This window comes from Lasioglossum baleicum, unplaced genomic scaffold, assembly GCF_051020765.1.
Source record: "Lasioglossum baleicum unplaced genomic scaffold, iyLasBale1 scaffold1606, whole genome shotgun sequence".
Classification (NCBI taxonomy): domain Eukaryota; kingdom Metazoa; phylum Arthropoda; class Insecta; order Hymenoptera; family Halictidae; genus Lasioglossum; species Lasioglossum baleicum.
In genome coordinates, this window is record NW_027470665.1 from 6,019 (window position 1) to 30,574 (window position 24,556).

The window sequence follows — 24,556 nt, forward strand, 5'->3', positions numbered from 1 at the left end:
GCTAATTAAAAGCGATGAAATTTAGGTGTTTCACGCGTGTAGCACCAATATCCGTGTCTCCTCTTTTTTATTTCCATGAAAAATTCTGAATTATTATAATTTGTGATTGTCGATCTTTGGTAATTGAAAGCGATGAAATTAAAGCGTTTCACGTATCTAATACTAATATCTGTGTTTCTCTTTCCTTCTTCTGTGAAAAATTCTGAATTGTCGAAGTTTCTGATTATCTACACGATATTTCTAATAATCCTTGGCAATTGAGATCAACGAAGAAGAAACACAAAAAATAAAAGCTTCGACCATAGGAAAAACGCCACTTGCCACATTTTCTCCTCTCTCCTTTCCTTTTTTCCCTTTTGGAAATTACACCAGCGGCGTCGCGATGGCGCGCAGAAGCCTGAAATCGCGTTAAGGCTCGTTGCGACACCCAAGTTACGAGAGGGCGGAAAATCTGGAGAGAGAGAGAGGGTGGCGCAGAGCTTTCGATATTAGCTGCATTATAAACCACTTGTACGTGAGTGTGTTTCACTTACGGACAAATTGCAGATAGGCAGGATGAAGGCTGCGACGCGTGTGACGGCGCCGCGACGCTGCGCGCGCGCACCTTCCGCGGGAATATTGTTCGCCGCGAGGGGAACGGTCGGTAATTAAAATTTCGTTTAATCGCGCTTCCGTGCCACTTGCACGCGAGCCTCCGTGTCCTCGTAAGCTGAAACTTTCTTGTTAATCCCGCGCCATCTTGCAATCTCGCCTTCCTTCTCTCCTGCTTTCATTTTTCCCTCCTCCGAGGAACGTCGAAATTTCTTTCTGAATTTTCTACGATATTTAGCGATATGCTGCATCCTCCGAGTGTTAATTCCGAGATTATTGGAAATTTTCTTTTACTACTTTTTCGTGATAAATTAGGAGATTGCAATGCGATTTGATTTTTTGAGATGGTTCCTTTTCATATTTATCAAAGGATGAGGACGTTTCTTTCTGTTCCTTTTGTGATAGCTCGGTTGAAGAATTATCAATCTTTTATGCTACCATTGTTATTCGTTGACACTTTAGATGAGATTTATAAAAACGACAATTAGAATCTATAATATTGCCACGATTTTTGTTTATTTCAACAATTTTCGTGGCTTTAATAATTAATGCCTATTATTACCACGTAATGTGATAATTTTGAAGATCGCAGTTAATGTAGTAAAGAAAAAACATTCTAACGATTTAACGAGACTCTGATATCGATAATAATAGTCACAATATTAATTAATTCCCTAATTAAAATATAAATAGATACAGCGTTCCTTAATTACGAAAAGCATTGGAATAATCGAGTTTAAACCCAAGACCGAAATTTCAAATTGGCAAACTGTGTAATCCCAATACAGTCGACTACTTTCAGCAATCCAGAAGCACGATTGACACAAATTCCCGAAATATCGCCGTTCGAACGTTAATACACGTTCGTGTCTCTTACTGTCCCATTTCTCGTCAACGAATATTCTCTGAACTCCACTTGCGCGTAAAAAAAGTAGAAATAAAGAATGAAAAGACAATGAACGTTTACACGCGGAATATCGATGCTAACGTATCTCTTTTTTCTGTTTCAGGGCCGATGTAATCGGGAAAAGCCGCCGTGCAAATATTTCCATCCACCACAGCACCTGAAGGACCAGCTTCTGATAAACGGGCGCAATCACTTAGCCCTGAAGAATGCGTTGATGCAGCAGATGGGCCTGACACCGCCCAGCCACTAGTGCCTGGCCAGGTACCAGCAGTGGTATGTCCGAACTTAACACACTCGTTGCACCACGTCTTCTGCTGTTCACACATCCACACATTTTCTTTTTACCACGATCGAGAGATCTTGAGTTTTGTCTGTGTTAGTCGACGACTACCACTAGATTACCCTTTTGGTAGGCAACGCCGCGTAAATGGCCAACGACACGGTGTACCTTTTTTTTATTTCTAATTAATATTTCCAATTAACCGATCGCTGATTATTATAGTAATTTTCATCTTTTAACGAACGGTTTTCCTTAAGAAATTTTTGAAACGATCGATCCAATGTTACTTCGATTTTCTGGTACTATGAAAAAGCAATACGGGATTCGAGCGTGTAATTTTGGCTGGGTTTAATCTCGAATATCTGGAACAGCTCGATGGTTATAGATTCGGGTGACATAGAGCGACGGAAATAATATCTTTTCTCGAGAGATTCCGCACCCTGTCGTTCTCATTTATCGACGTTCTTTATTTGCGGGCATTGCACCGAGAGATAAAACCTCAGAGAGTAAACTTTAGCACGCCGCATGTTTTTGGTCAGTGTCACCCCCTATTCCTTTAATTTATCCATGATTCTCGATAGACAGTCAATATATATACATATTTATATATTTATATTGAAAGATGAAATTGCCAAATAGAAAGAAACCGTAGTTACAGTTTATTAGCTCTCCTAGATTGCCGTCGAATACGATTGTAAATAGGAAAAGCGAGCAAGAGAATTTTGTTGGTTCGTCACAATGTCTTATATCTATTTTATTTTTTTTTTTTTCTCTATCAATCACTATTCACGTCATTTGGCGAATCCACAAAATCCACCCACTTGTCTCTGTTATTCGTTTGATACAATGACGATATTGAGAAAGAAGAAAGTAAATTGAAACATGATCGATACCATAAAGTTGTCTCTCTTTCGCATGCTCGCACATGCGGACACGTAAAAGTGTAAGATATCGTGAGAAAAAGATAAAATAAAAAAGAAATTCGCTCCCCAAGATATGTAATCTCGGCGAACTAGATGAAATTTTCACCAAAGAGATCAGACCATCATTAAGCCCACCCGCCTTTTATTTCATGACATATAATTCATAGTCGTTGCTACGTGACATCGAACCCTATACTACTCGTATGACTGCCTGTCTGTCCCCTATGTTTGCCGCTGTGGCTCTCGTGGTTGTGGTTGATTGTTGGTGTGTTCTCCAATTACGTCATTGGTGAACAGGAGGCACCGGCACCTCGGCACCACACCATCACCTTCACAGCAAATCCAGCAGCAACTTCTCGCTACCCACGCCTTTATGGTAACTCCTGGTTTTGGTTGGCTTCCACTAATTTTTTAGTTAATTAAAGTGCCACGCGAGGGCGTCGTCGTTTCCTAAGAAATCTGCTCGAAGTTAACATTTCTCTGCTTCCTTTGTTTGAAAGAAAAAGAAATAAAAGGAATATTGCAGAGAGTGTTCTCGGTTTCTCCGAGTCGCGTCCTTCGTTCGCGATACGTTCAAATCCGATTCGTCTGTTTTTTTTATTCTCTCTCTCTCTCTCTCTCTCTCTCTCTCTTTTCTATGTTCGTTTTATTGGAACTGGAGGAGCAGATTTTTCAAGATGGCGCCGCTGTCGCGCGAGTTAGTGTGCCTGTAAGACTAGTAAGCGTTTGTATGAAAGCTTCGACTTGTTTTAAAAGAGTGCCGCACTGTAAATTAAGATTGAGACTTGATCTGCATGCTTCACGAAATGTTCCGTTTTGTTTCTTATATCGAAAGACAAGAAGTTCCTCTCTGTGCGTTACGACACAGAGGGTTGTTTTATTTTTTTTATTTTTTTTTTTTCCTTAGAGAGTTTTCCTTGAAAGCATGAGTTATTTTGCGGCCAAGTTACATCGTTCGCGTTTCTCTCCCTCTCCATCAACGATTTTCAAAGTTTAACATCTATATTTGTCACTCTCTATGTTCGGTGTAATATACTATGTTTTATATGCATGCCGTCCTTTTTTTCTCAAACTGTTGGAAATGCGAAAGGTTGTACACGTGCCAGCTGTTTTCCCTGTAGCAGAATTTTCGTAAAATTATTCGCTGCGCGATGTGAATATCAAAATTATTTAAAGACAGCGCGTCTTAAAGTTGTAAAAAGGAAAAGTAACTCGGAAATCTCGTGGATTTTAATTTATACCTTTAACACCTTCTCTTTTGTACCTTTTAATTTCAAATTACCAACCTTCAACGCGAGCTTAAGTTAAACACGCGTAATTTTCTCAAAATTAATCGCACGTTTTCTACAATCGTTAGAATAAGACAGCTGAAGCTATCCTGACAAATTTCTGTTTAATTAATTCCAGTCGATTCTATAAATCTAGCATTTCCAATATTAACGTGTAACTCAAAGATAAACGAAAGGAATAATTCTAATCTATAATTTAACGTATCAATATCGAAAATCAAATTGCAAAAGTTGTAAAGTAGAATCGATCAATTCAACGAATTCGTCGAACAAGTTTGAATCGAGTTTGAATCTAATTCCGATCAAAATTCTATAAATTTAGCATTTCAATATTAACGAAAGGGATAATTTAACATATCAATATCCAGAAGTAAATTTCAAAAGTTATAAAGTAGAATCGATGAATGCAACGAATTCATCGAACCAAGTTTGAATCGAGTTTGAATCTAATTCCGTTCAAAATTCTATAGACTCGGCATTTCCAATATTAACGAAAGGATAACCCAACCTATAATTTAACTTACTAATATCAAGAAGTAAATTGCAAAAGTTGTAAAGTAGAATCGATTAATTCAACAAATTCATCGAACAAGTTTGAATCAAGTTTGAATCTAATCCGTTTAAGATATGCAATTTAGTCCGAGCTTTGCCAAATCGAACAACCTTCTCCACTTCCAACAAAACGATAGTAAACCGTACACGCAAGCCTAATGACCAACCGAATTAGAATTCCAAGCAGCATCTCTAGTTAGAGGCGTCGATTTCACCGGGGAAATCGACGCGAGAGCGAGGGAAACGCGCGCGGAACGATCGCGAACGATCGAGGCACGCTGACTTCCGGCGGAAGTTGCCCGACAGGCCAGCGATGGCAACGTTCGAGATGGTTTCCCGGGTCAACGGGCATTATCGCTGGGCCAGCAGCCGGTTTCCTTCTGGACGGGTCCGCGTGCCTCGCGCGTCTTGGAAGCTTCTATACGTCGCGAAAGTTCGAAGAATACAAGCACACAGGTCCTTAAAGAAGAAGAAAGGGACGAGCGTTCAGCTCATTCGGCTGCGCTTCAAATTACCTGCCTTCGCTTCTGGGAAGCCCGTTCTCTGCAAAACCAAACGCTTCTTATGGGAACGCGCGCTTGTCGTTCGATACGGCGGTTACCACCGGAAATAGACCGACGATTAAGGCTTCGCGAGCTTTACACGCGCCTTTTTTCTTTTCTTCCGGACTCTCCCCTTCTCCGAGTTTCTATTAACACTAGGTTTACGGGGTTTTTCTATACCTATTTCTACGGCCACCCGTCAGATTTAGGGTAAAGAAAACCACATATTTTCTTTAGAAAACAAATAATGGATTTAATTTGAAAACAATCGCAATGGTAACAGACTTAATATGAGATAATTAAATCCGTTAATATAGTATAATTGAAGCAACCCACCCGTCAAATTCACGGGTTCCGTAAATCTAGTGTTAAACTCGGAAACACGGGGTGGATTCGTCCGATTTCAACCCCTTTGCGTTGAAACCACAGGTCGATCGCGACACGTCGATAATCGTCTTACGAATTTTATCTACCTTATCAAGTTTTGTACAGATTAATTATTAATTACTCCGCGAAGATACGGTTCGATGACCTGTAGATCAATTTCAACGCAAAGGGTTGTTGTTTTACTAAAATTTGACTATATCCGCGAAGAAAAGAACGACGCGGTACCCGAAGATTTTCTGTCAGAGAGTTTGATACAATCGGTACTTAACCTTTTAGATACGGCTGAATTTTGCGTGTGGCTATTTCTCTGGACGGCAGGGTCTGATGTGAACGTGTAATTGATATAACACTGCAAAGTGTGACGGGCAATTCCGTTTTGTGCACGAGACATTCAAATGAAGTATTTGATGATTAAATCATAATTTTGAAAAATATATATTACACGTATTTTGACTATAACAATTCACTTTAATAATTAATAATATAATATAATCAGAGAGATGACATACAAGAAAGCCACGTAGTATCTAAAAGGTTAACGTTTTTATAAATATTGGAGACAAAACGAAGTAGAAGCAATAGGTTTCCTTCGTATACAATCAATTACTTCAGATAAATATCGATAATTCAACTTGTGAACTGAATAACTAGCTGCACTAAGCTACCTATTCAGAAGTCCATGAAATCGTACTTGTACAATATCTTTCAAAATAATCTTTCAGTTTAAAATAACTACTTTTATCACTTTCCGTGTAATGTTCCTTAAAATAGACGAGTGGATGAAGGAAGCAGGTAGAAAAAGATAGAAAAGAAAGGAAGAGCTAAGATCTCTGTGACGGAAAGGCTCGCAAAGTCTGAATCTCGTGGAACGGTCCGGCGGAAAAACGAAAGACCGTTAGAGGTGTGAAACTAAGGGTGGGTCGAGGGTACCGCGGTTGTGGGGTGGTCGGCGAGAGAGCGAAGATGGGCGAAAGTAACGTTGGCGATAAAAAAACCGGGGGCACTTACGATGACGACTCGCGTGGAGCGAAGGTGGGGATAGGTTTGTTCTAATCGGTGTTACCTGGATACTTTCCGGTGTGTTTTCGCAGGCGACGAACCCGTACCTGACCGGTATGCCGCAGGTTGGCAACACGTACAGCCCGTATTTCGCGCCGAGTCCCATCATGCCGGCGATCATGGGCCCGGCGGACCCAACCGGAGTCGGGAGCCCTCTGGGCGTGGTGCCGCAGACGGTGGCGATGCCGCAGAAGATGCCGCGTAGCGACCGCATCGAGGTATGTCTACCACCAAACTACATTCAACAACAACAACAACAACAGCAACAACAACAACAACAGCATGGGGCCCAACACGGCGCAGCCGGGGCCTCAAGGTGCCCGATGGCCGCGCCCAATACCGTGTACCAAGTGCCGGCCGGTCCCCCAATCAGGTGTCGCCCGTTTCCACCATGCAATCTGTCAATCATCCACCATCCCCGACCACCATCACACCACCTCCTTCTGTACCCCCCTGCACAATCCCATGCCCACCATCACCCGATCCACAGCCTGATCTACGTCCACGCGTACTATTGAAGCCGACCCTCGAGGGCGCAGTTCTCTTCTTTCCTCCCCATCTTCTGTTTTGATATTATCTTTTGCCTTTTCACGCGCTCGCGCCTCCTATTCGCTGGTTATTCTTCCGTTCGTTCCATTCGCTACCACTACCACCACCACAGGGCCCCGACCAAGCGTCGTCGGGCCCATTATCCCGCCTTTCTTCGCGTTTGGGAAGAAGAGACCGGTTGTTGTTATTATCGCGGTTCAGTTGCCGGAACGCGTCGTTCCGATACCACTCGGCACACAGCCGATTACTCGAGGCGCGTCGCGACGCCCGCGATGGGAAAGGGGCAGGACCCAGGCTGGCGACACTCGCTTCTCCCGGGATCAACAACGGCCGGGCCTTTTCGAACAACGGGCTAAATCTTATATTTATATACATCATTATATTCGATAACAGTATAATCCGTGTGCGATGTGAAACGTATAAAATGGTGAGAAAAATGGAAAAAAATAAATATATATATATATATTATATACGCGCGCGAAAATATTCAGCTTCGTTGCCGTTCATGCCGGCTGGGCGGGCAACTTATTTTTTCGATTCCGTTCGATCGAGATATCGGGCTGTCGGATGCTTGAACGACATCGCGCCGGATGATCCGTTGCGAGACCGCACCGTCGCCGTCATTTCACGGTTCGTTTCACCATCAACTGGACCGAAGCGGGCTGCCTCGGTAAATGACGAAACCGGAAACGATACGTCTCTGTCTTCCATCGGGACGAACACGCGGTGCGGCTTCTCCGCCATTTCTATGTAATCTCCTTTTAGTAATCACTTATGGTTATCATAGCACTGTACGTATATGGTGTACGGAAGTTTAAGAGGATAATCGCATAACACGACGGTAGGGATATAGAGTCGTCGAGGAGGTATTCCTCGAGCTTTTCTTTTCGTCTGGGGATCGTGTACATTGGATAATGGTTCGTTCGAGGCAACTTATTAACGGCAACGACAAAAAGGGAAAAAAAAATCGTGATGATTATTACTATTATTAAAGAGGAATAGGTTTTAAGACACCGTGGCGAGACGCGAGGGGCGGATTAGTCGGGAGATGTGCAACGATCTTCTACGTTTTCCTTCAATTTCCTCGATTATGGTTATTTTTATCTAATAGTTTATCGTTGGTGGTGATAGGACAACTTTTGGTTTATCCCGGAAGAAATTCTTCGTATTATTACTTTCATTATTTCAATTATATATAAATACCGTTGCAATTACCGTTACAATTGTCTAAGCAAGTAATCCTCTTTTCTTCAATTACGTCGATTATGGTTTTTTTATCGAATAGTTTAACGTTGGTGGTAATAGGTCAACTTTTGGTTTATCACGGAATAAATTCTCTGTATTATTGCGTATATTATTTTAATTATATATCGATACCATTGCAATTATCGTTATAATATACTATACAGGCAATTAATCCTTTTTTTTAACACGGTAGATAGATTTCCAAAAATCATGTCAATGTCGCATGAGACCAGAAACAAAAAGCGTTTATTCAAACCCGAAAATTTAACGAATGCAAACATTTTTCTTTTAATTCCATATAAGCGTATAATCTCGACACATTTAATTCCATCAGAAGTGTGTTGTTTAATTGAAATCAAACCTTGAAAACAAACTCTCGTTTATATTTCATCCAAAACTTATACGTACTCTAAAATAAAATCATTTCATACGACATTGTAACTTAAATATTTATTTCCGCAGGTAGTTTCACGATGAATAAATTAAAAATAGATAAGAAACGATTATTGAGAGCGGATTATTCCATCATTTCAATAATGCAAATGGGTTAATCGTAAATCGTTATATACACCAATCTGCTAATGAAATTTATTATTTCTTCGCTTCTCCAACGCATAATTTAACCTATCAGACGAATCGTATCGTTCGATAACGGTAAAATCAAGTTATACCGTTAAAAACTCTCGAATATCGTCAAATCGAGGGAGTCGAATGAATTCGAACGAAAACTCTAAAAACTATTAAAACAGAAGGTAATTTCATACCGCAAAACGTGCAGAAAAAAACGCGTCCCCTTGCGCGATCATACTAGACCACGAATCAATTACCAAACCGACAATTTATTCCCTGGAAAAAAAGCAACGAAAAAGCACCTCGACCGCCATATGAAAAAAGTGTCGTAGAAAAAAGCTGCGTGAAAAAAAGGGAGGCCGTGAAATCACAGGGCGCGACGCGACGCTTTTCGTCCCTGAGAAAACAGATAACGACGGGTTTAATTAAGACTCCGGAAATCTGCCGACCTTCTCGTTAAGAAACGTCGGGAAACGTTTTTCCTTTTTCTTTTTACTCGCGGAAAAGGACGAGGACGCGCGAGTGCGCGCGCGCAAGATCCTGGATTCCGGCGAAGTTGCCCGGCAGCGAGGGGGGCCGCAAGTTTTATAATGTTCGAGTTTACAGATTCCCCGGAGCCTGTATCGTTTCTTTCGCCGGCGGCTTTCGCGGAATTAACAAGTTTCGCGGGGAAAATGAATAAAATCGGCGGCCGGGGTAAAAAGGGGGGCCGCGGCGTATCGGGGAAACTCGCGAAACGGGCCTCTCCCCTGCCGGTTTTTTTCCTACCGAACAAGAAACTGCTCTTCGTAGAAAGCGAATTTAATACGTTTTCCGTGTATTCGGACCGGTAACGAGACCGACGCCCCCCGCGTCGCGATGCCGGACAGCTACGGAAATCTCCGCTGCCGTTTCTCTTCGGTTTCCCGTGGAAAAAACCGGTTCGAATGAAGATCGATGCTCCTGATCGTTCCACCAAGGCTACTTTAGAGTATTTAGTATTTTCTGCCACGTGTTTCGCTTTTTACTTCTTCTTTTAAGTAGTTTACTTCGCGTTTGGCGTTCGGGCTTAGGACACTACTTGTACTGCGATAACGAGTTGAATTTGGCGCGAATTTTTCTAATCATATTCGCATTTTGTTTCTGTTTATTATGTATCATTTTATCGAGGATGAAATGTATATATTGCAGGTAATTAAAATTGGTTTCTCATAATTAAATCATAGCGCAGGGGGTTAATAGTAATGGGAGTAATTTCGTTTGATTGTGTTTGGTGATCAGGAGAGAAAGATGTGATAAATCAGACATTTTTCAATTGAATTCTACCGACCAATTTTTCCACTTTTTATTGTTTCTGTTATTTTAAAATACCTTTGAGATTAATCATTCCGATATTTCGTGAATTTATTTTTGAACGTTTAATTTTTTTTACATCTAACCAGCTTGTTCTTCTTTTTAACTATATATATTTTCTATTGTTTTTATTATTTTAAGATAGTTTAAATAATTTTAAGATAGTTTATTTTTAGATAAAAGATATTAAATAAATTAATTAAAATAAATAGATATTGAATTATAAAAGGTGTTATTTTTATTTTTAGATATTTTAGATTTTAAGGTATTTCGTGAATTTATTTTTGAACGTTCAGTTTTTTTTTTTTTTATCTAACAGCTTGTTCTTAAATATATGTTCTAAAATATTTCCTCGATTGTTAGAATTCAATTATTAAAAAGGTAGACTTATCACATTTTACCCTCGTCTTCATCTAGTGTAAAAAGTCAGACAAGTAGTCGATATAAATAATTTCGCTGACATTGCAGTTTAAATGTTCCTCCACACTTTTCAACGCGAATATACTGGTTTCCTTGCATTGTTATTAATTTAAAAAATGTACAACGTTTACGCTTTACATTATGTAATTATATATCTCACATTTTTAAACATTATAATAACGAATATCTATTTTGCTCGGTGTATATTTCCTACGCAAATACAGTAAACTCGCGATACCAATTTTTCAATCAAAATTCCGAATGAAACTCGATGACAGTTTGCACGCTGCATTCGTTTTAACTCGTTTCAGCCTTTAAAGTGCCTTTAGTCTATCTCTCGTCTATCAATATCCGAAAGAATTGTATTTTCCCAACGAAAATTCCATTTGAGAATGAAATCGATTAATTTCGACAAATTTATCGAATTTTTATCGACCTATCGTTTACTTTTATCATCGTCTTCTACTTCCTTGCAAGCTTTCGCGTTTCGCTGGCTACGTTTGACGAAAAAGACAGAACGAAGGAGTGAAAAGTTATTGGAACGAAATACGAAGGCAGGACGGTTTTCTATCTGTTGAATATTTCCGGCTAATAAATTAAGTCGACGATAGGGCGCACTCGTTAAAGCTTACGGTGTCGACAATGTAAACAAAAGTATTTGTTACTGGCAGAATGCGGGCGTCGACGTGGATGCTTAATAAAGAGAAGATTAATCGATGAACGGAAAACGATGTCGCGGGAGTAAAATAGAGGCGACGCGAGGAAAACAGAGTATCCCGCGAGAGGAAAAACCTAAGTGATTTATCGCTGGTGATTGCCACCTATCCCATGCACGGTATCGACAAACTCCGATGAGAATTATGCCAAATCGAAATTCCCCTTGATTCGAATAATTAAAACCGCTCGGAAATCGCTGCTAATTCCCTTCGTTCCAGCAACAATTTTATTCTGCCATTTTTATACGTTTGTTTAATCGCTTAACAGTAGAATTATCGTGTTTACCGATAAATAGCAAATCTCGGATTTTTTTTTATTTCTAAAGTTTCTTTATTTCTACTAAAGTGTATCAATTCGTTTTAATTAATAACAAGATCTAATATTTTGGCTTAATTAATATTAATTTTTATCGAACCAGAGACATTTAGCGTACTCTTACCCTTTGAGAAAATTCGAAGACTTTCTTTTATAGAATCGAAGACACTTTTAAACGGTAAATTAGAAATCGTATGCAAATTAAGGCAATTACGGCAATTATTTTATTTCGATCTTCAACATATTGTTGGTTAATTTTAAATTGATACATCAATTAATATCGACTAGCCTCTCCAGTGAAAAGGGTTAATGAAAAATTGGTAAATTGGTTTTAATTCTATTTTGTTTTATCACCGAATAGACACCCTGGTGAAGAATTTGAAATGACATTTTGACATTCGTGACCCCTTTCCATCAGATGTGCCATAAATTTCGTCACAGTTGTTCCAGAAATTTCCTGGTTGTACAATTTTAATTATTATCGGATCTTTCTCCATCTGTATTATTACACGCTCTTATTATTCTATTCTCGTGTCTACCTTTAACAAGTTTTAGAGCTAAAATGATTGAGCAGGTCAGATTATTTCGAAATTCATAAAAAGGTTGACATATATACCTCGTCTTCAAATCGTGGCCAATTTCTTCAGAAAGAAATTGGAAAATCGATTATAATTCTATTACTCTTTATCAAGTATAATAAACCCCGAAAATTGGCGGAAAATATTTTCTCACCCTTTTCCATCAAAAGCTTCGTCGTAGGATTTGATTATTATCAGTGACTCTTTTTCATCTGTTTCGTTATTTTATTATTCCATATATATTCCTTTAAGACATATATACCTCGTCTTCGAATCACGCCTTATTTCTTCAGAAGAAATTGGAAAATCGCTTTTAATTCTATTACTTTTCATCAAGTATATCACACACTCGAAAATTGGCGGAAAATTTGAAATAGCAGTTTGAAGTTTTTCTCACCCTTTTCCATGAAAAGCTTCTTCGTACGATTTTAATTATTATCAGAGAGCCTCATTCATCTGTTTCGTTATTTTATTATTCTATACACGTACCTTTAACGAGTTTCTATCGTGGAAACGCGGTGTCGTAAGAATTTTCCTAGACTTTTTTATTACCGCCGGTCCGAGGGAAACTTTGAAGATCGTTGCACGTATTTCGAAAGCAGAATTTTAACAACGTTTTAAAGAATCTATGCACTTTACGGTACGTACGCGGAATACGTTTGTACGCGCCGATCCAGCCATGCATACGCGCATAGTAACACGTGTACATAGTAGGTAGGTTAACAAATTAACTGATTGTGTTTTTGTATCGAGGAGAACGAGAGCTGAGAACAAAGGATTATATACACCTTCGGTTTCTCGCGGATAGAACGCGTTAGATCGTTCCACCGCGAGCTCCTAACGATTTCTTTTCACACACGTGTCGATTTCTCTGTCCCGCGATTAATTACCGATTCTCGACGCGTTTCTTAATCAACTTTTCCAGCCTGGGATTCTAAACAGCGTCTTTTTCTTTTCGCGCACGTCCAACGTTCGACCTACATATCGAACTTTGCCTTTGTGTTTTCCTTTTTTTCTTTTTTTCTATGGTATATATATATATATATGTATGTATATTTTTTTTTTTGTTTTTTTCTCCAATCTTTTTTCTCTCTTCTCTTCCCCCTTTTTTCTCTTTTTTTTGGATAATATTTGTACGATATTCCGTGGCGTTTGAACTTCTCCTGGTATACCATCCACCATTTATGATTCCTTGCCCACGAGAACACGTTTTCGAAGTTTTTGTACTGTCCTCTCTCCCTCGTCTAAAAAAAGTAATGATGTTAGGACCTTTACGATTAAGTACGAACGAGAAAGAAAAAAAGAATCACGGGAAAAAGGATATATGGAATTATTATGCAAATGTAATGTCGTTAATTAAACAAACTATTGCAAATAGAATTCGGAAACTATTATCGATCGACTTATCAAGCTAACCGCAATTGGTCTTTAACGGTAATTATAATTATTATAATATTTGGTAACGTACGATAATGATGATAATTAGTATATCGTAAACGATATCTATTTGTGATGTAACACTCGATGACTTGCACTAAGTTCGGGTCAACATGAAATTTATTGACGATGAATTCAAATAAAAGAAATATAATTGAAATTGAAAAAAACAATGCACAGACTGTTTATTGAATCTTTTTTTTTTAAGTTCTCTTCTCTACGACCAAAAAAAAAAAAAAAAAAAACAAAAAGAAAAGGAAGAAAAGATTAAGAACAACGTGTATTTCAAAGGATGTGTACGTGCATCGGAAAGAGAAAACAAATTTTTAAAGAAAAAAAAAAACAAGTATGAGAAAGTTTGTGTGCTTTTTGTGTCTTATCTTACGTATTTTACATATAATTTTTATTTTTTATTTTTTTTTTTCATTTTCTCAGTCTTCTCGATATATACGTTTGCTTCGTTTCCACGATTTACAGTCTCTTTATATTCTTTTTTATTTTTCAATTTCTCTTTTTTGTTCTATCATTGTATATTATATACACGTATATTAATTATATTTACATATTTTTACTTTCGTCTTACTGTAATGTGCCTTTTGCTCTCTTAGTCGATCGAACTTGTGCCAAGTATGCTAAAACTGTACCACCTTTTGTTTCTTCTCCTCTTGAAGAATTACGAACGTCTCCGTAGTGCATACTATGCCGCTTGCAACAACAAAATAGTCTCTGCATATCGTAAAAGTGACCTTTCTTTTTTTCTATTGTTCTATTACTTATTAATTGTGTCAGTATATCTCATCGTTCTTTTGTTTTTCCAATTTTTTTTCTTCCCCCCCTTTCCCGCATATACGTATATAATTACATATATACGCGTATGATTCTTCTTTTTTTTCACAATTTTTTTTTTCTCTCCTACTCTTTAAATTTCCTTTCGCCGTCTGTTTTTTGTACTTTTTTTCTTCTCGATCGCAATCGTGCCGTGAAAAATCGACGCACGGGCAACTACCGATCGGATAGAAAGTTGCTCGCACAGGTCACGCTGAAAAAATTCCGATAATTCTGTTATTAACGACGAACGAAACCGAATCACGCCCAATTTCACTCTGTCTCTCTGTCTGTCTCTCTCTCTCTCTGTCTCTCTGTGTCTTTCTCTCTATCACTCTTTCTCTTTCTCTCTCTTATTCTCTCACATCTCGATCCCGTCTGGTCGATCACCCTTTAATCTCCTGGATCTCCAAACCCACCCACGACCCCTGTTTCACATCCATGTGAGAAAAAAAGAAAAAAGAAAGAAAAAAAAGACGACAAAAAAAAAGAGAAGATATACATATTCTCCCGGACGTTACATCGTTGATGGTCTTTTCGAATTAATTGCCTGCTGCCTCTGTTTATATATATATATACATATATATCTATATATAATGTTATTAATATTCGATATGAACATATGTTTGGATTTTTTGCTACCTAGACACGTTGATTAATCTCTTCGCCTTGATTGGCCGAGGTCTCGCGATTTGCTCCGCGATAAAGAGAATGAAACGAGATTGAAAGTTTTTTAAAGAAATATTCCGCGAGGCCCCGACCAATCAGGGAACGTTAAACGCCGTAGTAAGCAGAAACGATGACTTATTGTTTATTTCTTCTAATCATATATATAAGTAGTGCAATGACCATAGAATGAATGAAGCGTAGCGATGTCCATTAATTCGTTCTCCTTTTTTACGTTCATTTTCTTTCTCCTTTATATTTTCTACTCGTCTACTCGCATCGATGTTACACGTACGAAGGGAAACCCCATGAACTTGCCATACACACATGCCATAACGTGTGACCTAACCGCGAGACAGATCCCGTGTAACGTCACGGTCCTGTTCGATTCACGTGTGATTTCTTTTTTTACATACAGGCCGGCACTTAACTATCAAAGGTCCCTCTGTTTCTGTCTCTCTGTTACTCTTTTAGATACCGGTGTACCGTTTCTTTAACCCTCTCTCTTTCTCTCTGTCTTTCTCTCTTTCTCTCTCTGTCTTATCTATCTTTCTCTGTCTGTGTTTTAATTACGAATATCTCATTGACCGGTCACACCCGATTCGCCCCGATCTTAATTTTACACCCGTTAATTTTCTCCCACAGTTTATGTCATTATTCTCGATCGTATATCTGTTAACAAGTATTAATTTCTGTTCTTTCTTTCCTAGCAGCAACACGCATTACTCGTTTTTTAATTCTGTTAGCTAGCCCAGAGCTGCTGGCGCGATCGTGCTTCTCCGATCACTCGTGTTCCGATATTTTACGTTTTTAATTATCATAAATGTGTTTACATTTTTTACGAGTTATTTTTGATGGATTAATACTCGGAATTTTTCCTTTAATTTCGATTTTCGACGCACGGTTTTCGGAGAAGCATCGACCGACGCGACGTTGGCGTAATTGCACAAAGCTAATGCTCTTTACAGCTTCACGTAATTTTTCCTCGTGTTTTCTTACATATATATATGTATATCTTGGGCAGTACAGATTTCTTTTGGCGACGAAAAGAAGCATATATATGTCTATTTATATTCATATACATATACATATATACATACATTGTGTATCTGATTTTTTACAGCGCCAGACTTATATATTTGCCATTCGTTGTATTCCTTTTCTTCTTCTTTTCTTTCCTTTCTGTTCATTTTTTTTTTTCTCTTCATTTTGCGCCGACATACATTACACACACGTTCTCTCTCTCTCTCTATTTCTGTCTCTAGTTTTTTATACTAATTCTATTAATCGTTGAACGTGAACTGCGACTTATGTGTTTATACTTTTACAGCTAGGAGGAGGTGCTTTTACGTATTATTGTATACGATCGCATGCGAGTTATTTGACATTTTTATATTGCATTTACCCGCCGAAAAAAAAAAACACCACGATACACGTGGACACGAGACGAACACCGTCACGTGTCACGCACACGAGTACACACGATACACCGACACACGTGACAATTCGTTTAAAACTCAGTCATCCTCATCTCCAGCGCCGTTATGTTCGATTTTGTGTGTTGCGCTTCAGCGGCCAGTAATATGTAAACAATTTAAACTTCTTCTTCTTCTTCTTCTTCTTCTTCTTCATCCTTGGTTCTCCGTTTTTTCTTTACGTTTCGTTTCTCTCTGTTACTTTCCTTTTTGCGCGTCGATCACGAGATCGGTCGGTCGCGGAATCGACGCGAGGCGTCGCGGAGGACCGGAAGTCCTCGGCGTCTCGGGAACGGAGGAAGAGAGCGTCCCGGATCACACACGAGCACACACACCAGCGATCCACGGACTTTCCTAGCTTGGACGTGCCTAGAAAGCTGATCGAAGCTTCGCCGAGCGGATTCTATTATTCTATCGGTATCTCTCTGTCTCCTCTCTCTGTCTCTCTGTTCGCGTCTCTCGATGTTCCAAACGAGGTTCCGAGCTTCTGTTCCTCGAGTATTACGCAGCCTCTCGGAAAAGAGAGGCGCGGCGGAAGTTCGATGAAGGAAAAGGATCGCAAGGATACGAAGGAGGATGTAACGAAACGTCTTAACACGATGGACGTTGTAAGTGAAGAAGAAAAAAAAAAGGGACCTGTTCATCGTGTCTTTATCTCTCTCTTTCTCTCTCTCTCTCTGTTCTTTGTCGTTCTTCTCTCCTGTCTTCTCCCCTACTCGAATACTTCTTTGTCTCTCTGTGTATATCTGTCCGTATGCACATACGTATCTGTTTTTTGATCTGTCTACATACATACATGTGCATCCATGGATATCTTGGACCGTGTACGATTCGTGTATCGCCTGTGTACGTGTGTGTGTCTCGTTAATCGTTCCTCAACGAGCTTCCAGCCTTTTCGCGCCTGTCCACGCCTCGCGGCCGCGGCCGATCCTCCGCTTCGGCTTCCGCCGCGCGAGTTGTCGACGACGATGGACCGTGAAAGTCCGGCGTCTTCACGCCTGAGAACCGAACGAAAAGGACCCGGACTCTTTGAGCAATTCCGTCTCGCGGTGCATGATCTTGATAACACTCACACGCTTGCTATGTCTCCTAACAACACGCGCGGCCTTACCAGTGGCCATCGCCGTTATTAATCCACGCTGGCTGAATGAAAAACACGAGCGTAGGTTCTGCATGGTTCGACGAGAATGCTAGGTGAGTCCGCGACGCACCGTGGAAATATATATAGTCGAATGGAAACGAGCGATCGACGCGTTTGGTTCGCGAATTTTCTTTTCATTTCCAATTGATTTAACGAAGCGATTCGCTGTCGTGCAACAGGAGAAGAAGTTCGGTGTATCGAGGTGTTGTGTTTTGTTTCTTTTAAATGGCTGGCTTGTTTTTCTTTGACTACTGAGGTTAACCGTGTTTTGTCGCCGATTTTAAGAACGTATTCGTCTGATTAATCGCGTAGCTACTCCACTGCGAGCTCAGACGGAGGACGCTTACGACGCTTGGTGTCGGATTTTGAGAATGTTTATTTTTCATTCTATATACTGCGACAGAGTTATATATATTTATATATTTGTATATCTGTTAAGGTAAATGTTAGAGGACGTTGTGCAGCATGTAAGCATGATTTACATTCGCTGAAACCGTAGTTTGATGTCGGATACCGATGAGAATGCGGGTATCGGCTTGCAATTAGTTCCCGTGTCATAATAGAAGGACTACTTAAATAACGGAAATAGAGCAGGTTGTCAATTTCGCCTAGAGTTGGTAATGGAACCGGCTGTGTCGGAGAACTTAACGACTGCGCTGTCTTACATGCAACGACACTCTGCATATTCTGTATTCTGTGCCTCGGAAGTGTCGCCCAAAATTAGGAAGCTTCTGTAGCGAGGAAGTAGAATAAATATTAACTCGCTTTGAAAAACCCGCTTTGTGTATAACGATTTCGTTCGTACGAGTTCTCTCGCGTTTTACAAACGTTCGCGAGAATTTTTCAACGTTACGGCCGTTTTCAGCGATTCATTTTCCGCCTTTCTCCGCTTTTCGTTCATTTTCGTCGACGTTACGAATTCGTCCCGGGAAATATCTTCAATTTAGATGGAATACGTTCTTAAAATTTCACAGCGATCTCGCGGCAAACGCAGAGACTAACACGCGTTAAATTTTCCAATTTTTCAACGTTGCGCCCCGTTTTCAACAGTTTATTTTCCGCGTTTCTTGGCTTTTCCGTTCATTTGCCGTCGACGTTACGAATTCGTTGCGGGAAAAATATTTTTAATTTAGATTGAATACGTTCTTAAAATTTGACAGCTATCTCGTGGGAAACGCAGAGACTAACGCGTTAAGTTTTCAATTTTTCAACGTTGCGCCGGTTTCGAGCATTCATTTTTCCGAGTTTTTGGCTTTTCCGTTGATTTCCGTCGACGTTACGAATTCGTCCCGGGAAATATCTTCAGTTTAGATGGAATACGTCTTAAAATTGGACAGCGATCTCGGAGGAATCGTATTATCGCGAGAAAGAAAGAAAAGGTCAAAAAGTTGGCAGTTGGAGGCTGTCGGATGGATTAATGACAGGATCGGAAAACGGGACCAGCTGCGGCGGGTTGCTATTGGCCGACGAGCCCGGGCATAAACGTCGTTCACAACGGGCATAACAGCCGGCAGCTGGGAAACGGTGCTTGGTCTCTCGTTTATTTCCGCAATTTTTGTTCCCACTTTTTTCTTTTTTCTCCGTTTTCATTGCTCCGATCACTGTCACTTTCTCGTTTGCACGGCCGGCGTATAAATCGCGGTGAAATATCGCCGAAGGTCCATCGGACTATATATTTTTCCGGAACGGCGTGCATCGCAACGGAAGAGAAACCGGCCGGAAATAGTAGGTGATGCATGCGCAAGGAATCCTCTAACACATGTGCGAATTAACCCGATTGATAGAACACTGAGAACCGGATGCATCCGTGGAGGCATCCGTCATACTACACCACCACACCCCCCACCACACGACCCCTGAAACCAGACCCCATGAAACCCCCTATAAAATGTCGCTCACCTTCTCGAAATTTTCCGTGTCCTCTGACCTTATTGGGCGGGGCGAGGGTACACCGAAACCAGCGAGCGACGCCTATTTCACAGATCTCAACACGGTATTTAGCTCCAACGTAGAGAGTAGTCATTAGATGTGCCCGATCTTTATTTTTATCCTTCTTCTGGCCGTTCGTATACCCCTCGTTCCCCTCGCAACTCGTTAAGAGGAGAAAATCCGAGGAAATAATCGACGAAGAGAAGAATTGGATCTCGGGTAAGTCCCGTTGCGAGTGAAATTAAAAATTAAAAAATTAATTTGGAGGAAGAGACGCGTTAGTGGATCGGGATAGAGTATGAACGGCCAGAAAGAGCAGATGACAAACCGAAAGGAAGTGAGCTGGGCTGTTCTTTTCGAGCTCCCAGGAAAACAGACCCGTACGAATCTAGAAACGGGGCGCTCTTTCGCATCACTCGATCCTCTGCATCACTATACATATCTCTCGTTCTCTCTTACTTCACTTCTCCGCCTTGCATTCTTCTCACACACTTCGTACTTTCGTCTTCGTCCTCTGGATCCCTCTCTCTCTTTCTCTCTTCACTCTCCTTCCTAGTCTCTGCATTATTCGTCTGTCTTCGATTCCATCTGTACATATTCCAACTCGAATTGCTTGACAAATCACCCCTCTCTCGTGTGTTTGGCTAGAGTCGGTCTGCAATCAGTCGAGTGCGTAAACAATTTTTTCTTTATTAATCTAAACTCTTTTTCTACGTCTCGAGATGTATTCACGTTTGTTTACTTTCTTCGTAGAAATTCGCGCACTCGACCGATTCCGGCTAGATAAAGTAGTTTAACGTTAATTAATCGCGAGTACGAACTTTTGGAAAGTAACGAATCGAAAGGTACTCGATAATTCCCGAATCTTATCTCGGTGTTACGTACTCGCGATTGACACTAGATTTACGGGTAAATAAAGCTAGGTATTTTATTAAAAAATAAGACATGAGTTTAATTCAAAAGCAATTGCGATATTAACAAATATAAGTTGATTAAATCTATTAATATCGTATAATTGGAGCTATTCACCGTGAATTCACGGATCCCGTAAATCTAGTGTTAACCCTTTGCACTCGGCGATTTTTTGGTTAAGAAGAATAGAAACTTACAGATTTTCTGGTATAAAACCGACATTATGTTTTTGAGTGGTAAATAAAGAATCGTGTAATAATTAATACGTAGAATTATTTGATTCGATATCTCGCGTATCGTTATATTAATCTTAAATTTGATATATTAATTAATATGTATCTTCAAAATTTCATGGTGACTGAGAGTCGCCTCTCGAGTGCAAAGGGTTTAAAATCAAACTCCCAAAGTTTATTCAAGCCTCTGCCATTCATGTTCCCGTCTCGCCTAACCCTCGCATCTCTTTCACACGCGACACGCATATTCGACAATCCTTCCGCTATTTCAGCCGCGACCTTTAACGTACCAATCAATCACTTTTCTTGAACTCTAGAACTCGGTCGATCCGTCGACCGTTTATCTCCGCTTCGCCCTACCGAAACAACCCTTAACACTAGGTTTACGATGGTTATTCGTATACCTATTTCAAATTTTCAACGTTTGGTTTAGGGTAAAGAAAAGCACGCATTTTCTACAAAAAATAAACGAAGGGTTTAATTTGAAAAGAATCGCAATATTAACAGACTTAATACAAGTTAATTAATTCTGTTAATGTGGTATAATTGAAACAACCCATCCGTCAATTCACGGGTGCCCGTAAATCTAGTGTTAAACTCGTGTACCGAAGAAACGAAACACCTTTCCTGGTTCCTTAACCTTGTCGAAGGAGATAGAAGCACCTTGGCGCGAAAGAGACTCGATGGAAAAAAGAGAAAAAGCAGAACGACCACTCCCACACACGCACGTATGACACACGTTAATCGAGACACGGGTCGAAAGCATACACACACACAGACTCACCAGCGAAAGACACACGAACAGATACAGAGACCAGTTTCTCGCCTGACCCAACTGTTCCTGGAGCTGCCCCCGTTTTGCGCCCCACCCCCAGCCCCCTCAGCCCCCCTTGGCCACATAGATAGAGTGCCATGCCATGCGTGTTCGCTCTTGCTGTAGGTATGTCGCGAGTTTCAACGCGGGGCGTGCAAACGCGGCGAGATGGAGTGCCGGTTTGCGCACCCCCTCGAGACGGTGCAGGCGAACGAGGACGGCTCTGTGACGGTCTGCATGGATGCTGTCAAGGGCCGATGCAATCGGGACCCCTGCCGCTATTTCCACCCCCCTCTGCACCTTCAAGCCCACATTAAGGCCGCACAATCTCGGGCTAGCATTGCGGTAATGCATTCTCTCCTCTCTCTCTCTCTCCTCTCTTTTTCTCTCTATATCTCTCTCTGTCTCTTCTTCTCTGTCTCTATCCTGTCATACGTCTCTAACTTCTTTCACTTCTGACTATCTAGCATTTTCTTTCTTTACTTCCTGTTACTTGCCCACCCGAGTCCGTTCAGTTTTATCATCCTTCCTCAGGACACGTCTCTTATCTCACGGTTTTTTTTTTTTCTACCTTTAACCGTCTTCCCCGTCTCTGTAGCTTCTCCACTTGGTCTCGAATCACGGAGAGCGTACCGATACACGATCCTTCTTTCCTCTTTTTCGTCTGTTTCCGCGACGAGGAGGAACCAGAGGGTGCTTTGCACCCCGAGATCCGATAAGTCTTCCTCGCTCGCTCCTTTCAAGCGATCCGCCGCGATGACCACGCGACAAAAGCTCTCGTCATTAGAGGAATGAGCCCGACAGATACCACCGGGGGATAAAGAATCGACGTCGGTCGCGCGGAAACGTCTCCCAGGAACCGCCGCGTCTGTCAGCACAGTCGCGGTCCTCTACGTTTCGCTTCGCCCATTAACGAGGCAACTTGAAAGGGAATCTTTCAGAGGAATTTCTCTAGCCAGAGACTTCTTCCTCCGGTTACCGTTTCCATCGTGATCTTTCGCCTTTCGAGACCTGCGATCGTTATTGGCTCTTTCTTTTACCGATCTTTCTCATCGCTACGCGCAGGGTACTGCGATTATCAGCGCGTCGGGACACGATTTTATTATCTTTTGTTACGGTTAAAGTAGTCGTGACGTTGTTTGTATAGCCAATTATAGTTTGACTGAAGCGTTTCCGAAAAGGTGAGGATTTCGATCGGAATATCGCGAAAAGTTCGGAAAGATCGAGCTGTAGGTTTGATTTAAAATGTTAAGCAGTTACCGTCGCGTCGCTAGGACGATTTTATTATCTCTTATTACGGTTTAAGTGGTCGATAACGTTATTTCACAATTATATCTTTTCCAAATCGTTCCGAAAAGTTACGAATTTCAATCCGAATATCGCGAAAAGTCGGAAAGATCGATCTGGTCGTTATTGGCATTTCCTTTTCTAGATCTGTCTCGCAATATTCGGTTAAAGCGATTACCATTGCGTCGCGTCACGATTTTATAACCCTTTCTTACGGTTTAAACAGTCGATAACGTTATTTGCCAATTATAGTTTTTTAAATCGTTCTGAAAACTCGCGAATTTCAATTAGAATATCGCGAAAAAGTCGGAAAGATCGAGCGTAAATTCTGATCTAAAATTTAAAATCGTCGTGTATTCAAAAATAAAGCGATTACCATTGCGCCGCGACACGATTTTATAATCTCTTTTTACGGTTTAAACGTCCATAACGTTATTTGCCAATTATAGTTTTCCTAAATCGTTCCAGAAACTTACGAATTCGAATTAGAATATCGCTAAAAGTCGAGAAGATTAGATCATAGATCCCGATCTGAAAAGGATGCAATCGGTGTATCCAAAAATACGTTAACGGATCGCTCGAAAATCTCTTCCAAAGTTCACCCTTCACTTCTTCACTCTCACTCTCTTCTCGCCTCTCTACTCTTCTCTCTCTCTTTCCATGTGGCGTGTGCTTCATGTGCGGATGTCTTGTACACGTGTCTTTATTCATATTTTTTTTCTCAATCCTTGTTTATTTGTTTATTTATTATTTTTTTTTTGTCTCTCTCGTCGTCGCTGGAAACCGGTCTATCAGCCGGTGCTGTTGTCTGTTTGAACCTGAGCTGAAGCTTCGCGGAAAGATGCGGTGGTGGTGAAAGTCTGGCCGTTTCGTGTGTATATACGTCTCGTGGCTTTAATTGGCACGCCTACGGCGGGAGTACCGAGCCAGTTTGCATGCGGACGATCGAAATTTGCGCAAATCAACGATTCTTTCGAGTTTTCAGCCCCCCGAGCGACTTTAACGTTGCTCAGCGACAAAAGAGAGAAAACGAAAACGAAATATTCCCACGATTAAAATTACACCGCGCGAGAGTGGTTCGTCTTAACGACCGGAAGTTCGGGTAAATATTCGAGATGCTTCGGGTACGAAGCTCTGGAAGAACAAGACGGAAGTTAGGTCGTTCTCGAAGAACAAGAGACTCGAAGTGCACGCATATCCTACTTGACCGCACATCGAACCCTTTTCCACCTTTTTCTTCAACCCCAAAACGTATCGTTTCTTCTCTATCTTTCTCTCTATCTCGTTTACCACACACTTCTCTCTATCTCTATCTATCTATCTGTCTATCTTCGATCTTTCACGTGTACTCTGTCACCCTCTTTCAGTTTCCTGGGTTTGCGTCAAAAGAGCTTTCGTTGCTGCGCTGCTTTTCGCCAATCTACGTCGAGTATATACGTCGGGCTTCACCCTTGAACGCAGTAGTCCCTCTTACGTACTCTTATATATATATATACGCTATTACACACGTATCGAGCTCTCTATCTATCTATCCATCTGTTCTGTCGTTATATATATACATATTACCACAGCGATACGTAT

At 40.7% G+C, this 24,556-nt stretch overlaps 1 pseudogene; it reads left to right on the forward strand.

The window, feature by feature from the left end:
• The first annotated feature begins 1,607 nt into the window (after nt 1-1,607).
• Nucleotides 1,608-24,182, forward strand: LOC143220799 (muscleblind-like protein 2; annotated as a pseudogene).
• The last annotated feature ends 374 nt before the right edge of the window (nt 24,183-24,556 follow it).